Source organism: Triticum urartu, chromosome 7, assembly GCF_003073215.2.
Source record: "Triticum urartu cultivar G1812 chromosome 7, Tu2.1, whole genome shotgun sequence".
Taxonomy (NCBI): Eukaryota; Viridiplantae; Streptophyta; class Magnoliopsida; order Poales; family Poaceae; genus Triticum; species Triticum urartu.
Window position 1 is genome coordinate 37,509,893 of NC_053028.1, and position 2,980 is coordinate 37,512,872.

General features: G+C 42.9%; 1 pseudogene; it reads right to left on the bottom strand.

Annotated features, from left to right (window-relative positions):
• Positions 1-831: 831 nt before the first annotated feature.
• On the bottom strand, positions 832-1,569 carry LOC125520117 (annotated as a pseudogene).
• Between the last annotated feature and the right edge of the window lie 1,411 nt (positions 1,570-2,980).

Consider the following 2,980-nt stretch of genomic DNA (forward strand, 5'->3'; position numbering starts at 1 on the left):
ACAAAATGCGTTGGCCCAGGGCGGGGAGAGTGTGTGTGGGACGTACACAAGCCACATATAAAAAAAGTACTTTAAAAAAGACCATCCTGCCCATTGTTACGAAGGGATATTGACAGGTTTCGTACATCGATGTATTTAAGGTGGTTGTACTTGTACCGAAGAAGAAGTGATTTGTATACATTTCTAAAGGAGTTGTACGAAGCAAACCCCAACTTTCAAAACAGAAGTTGTAGATGATGTAGATTAGATCTACAAAGCGAAACCAACATTTGCCAGGCCTTCTGTGAAACGTCAAGTCTTCTTATTTTTCTCTTGAAATAAGCTTTCGCTTTGATGTATAGATCACTGAACTGAAGTATCCGCCATAGTTTATACATTATAGAAGTATTAATTTGAAAGAATGAAGCAAATAATCTGTTACGGCAACAGCGACGGCCTTGGCTTAACCAGCAACTGATCTTCTTAGCATCTTGCGAGATGGTGCTTTTTGGTTTTTGCCTTGTATTATGTCGGAGTTTCTGTGAAGGTTGTCAAAAACTTGTAATGACTAGATGATATCCCACGCGTTGCTGCAGTAATTTGTTAAAAAATGCACAAATAGTTGGTAAAAATAACTAAATCTAATGAAAAGAAAATATAAGACTGAAATTAACTATTTGTTGTGAGAATTGGGATCAACTTCTTAAGAATGTAAGATTCATGCTTGTGAGTTGTCACGGCGCTGTAGGTGTTCAGACGGCAAGCACCTCGCAGCAGGTTTTCCACAAGTGCGTCGAACTCATCAGCTAGAAAAGGGATCAGAGACATGTGGTTTATTTTAGCTCTGTAGAATCAAATGGAGATGATGTTGGGGATGCCCTTGCCGGTGACGCCGGGCTGGGAGAATGGTTTCATGAGCTGCTACGGCACGATGCCGGCACGGCACCGGTTCTTGAGCTTCCTGTCCTTGTTCCTTCCGTCGATGATCCCATCCACCTCCTTAAGACACTCGTTGAACCTCAGTTACGCCGCCTGCACCATGGTGTCGTCACCCCAATGTGCGCTCTCCATCCCTCCGAGGTACTCCTCGTCAGGAGAGTGACTGGACAACACGTCCAAAACCGTCATCACCAGCTTTGCCTGCACCTGCGACGGGAAGCATTCTCGGAGCGCTGGTAGTGGTTGTCCACAGGCTCCTCCACCGGCATGTTGGTGCGAGCGATGGAGGGCCGGTTCGGAAAGTGTCCCCCGAAGTCATACTACCGGAAGTTGACCGCCGTGTGGTGCGCCGCCGCGACCCAGATGATGGTGGTGAGCGTGTGGCCGTGTGCGCTAGGCTCTCCGGCGTATGCAGCTTAGGCTACCAGGGCGCATGCTTCTTATCGCCGTGTCCCAGGTGCACACCTCCTTCCAGAACGCCTGTAGCTCCACGTCGCCGGCGACGGTGGCAACGTCCCAGTAATACCAGGAGACGTATGCCAGCACCCACCCCTTGAACGCGCCCCAGATGAGGATCCCGTCATTAGCGAAAGGGTAGTCTTTGATGGCAAGCTTGAGGCCGTGCTCCGCCGTGGGCTCCTCCTCTGCCATCGGTAACCAACTTTTCCATTACGCGGATAACTATTGTAGTGTGTATTATATATTTTGGGGGTTTATATGGGTTACAAAAAAATGAATATATCTAATACAAGGAATGTATTCCCTAGGTGCTAATACAAGGCACATTATATACAGTGATTGCATTTTTCTAAATTTCCTTCCACCGTATTATGATTTTCACAAAGTTTCTTTGTAACTCAGGCTACATGAAATCTCTTATCCTCAACCCTCCAGCCTTGCTTTGAGATCCGTACTCTCCAACTAACTAACAACAAGAAGATTTCTCTTTTTTGTTTCTCAAAACTGAAACAACATATGAACTTCAAACTTTGCAGATCGAACAAACATTAGAACGTCAATGTGTGAAAAAACTTTCAGATTTTTTGGTCTGATATAAATATACAAAATGAGATTTTATTTGAATAAAAATATTATTTCAAGTATTTAAAATGCATGAAAAAATCTGAAAGTTTTTTCCTATATTGTAGTTAGAATGTATTGTTGTTCTGCAAAATTTGAAGTTCATATGTTGTGTCGTTTGAGAGAAACAAAAAAGACAAATGTGTTTGCACGGATCTTGATGCATAAATGGATGGCAAAGATAAGGGGTACCGTGTAGCATGAGCTACAGAAAACCCTACGATTTTTCCACTGGTAAAAATAATTTATGCATCAATTTTCCACCTGTTGGTGTTGAATCGATGGATGAATGAGGATGATTATTTTTTACAAAGAGAGAGGAGGGGTTAATTACGTGGAATGCTATTACCAAAACCGAGTCTTGTAAAAAGTAGAACCACGAGCTGCCAAAGTGTGAACAGAGACAACCATATCAAATTTCGATAATCTGGGATTAATTTCTTGACTCTACATCTACATCTTCCAACTTATGTTCCACGCACGAGAACACGTTACTTATCAAGAAAAAAGTACATCATCCAATAGTTTTTTTAACTTAATGCTGATAATTGTATCTAGGCAGACTCGTGTCACATATGACGTATTGTAAACATCTTTGAGCTTGGAGGTTCACTAATTACAGATAACTTCTGTCACACTATCATGATATCTTGGATCTACCAGAACAATTTTTTCTACTTCGTATGTGGCTGCCCCAAGACATGTGAATAACGAGAACACACACACACTCTACCAGATCAGAGCAGAATTGGAGGTTGTCAAATCGTATGTTGTCTAGTAGTCACCGTGTCTTCCACGGCCTCATTGCGTGTCCCTCGTCCCGGCTTACGTCTCGGCCATGTAAACCGGCGAAGTGATAACAATTGATTGCTTCCGGCCAATACTTTGGGCTGACACATACACATGAAAAAGAGCTAATCAATTTTTACAGCTGGTAGATTCCTGATAGGATGCATGTGAACAAGGTTTGTTGCCAGAGGTT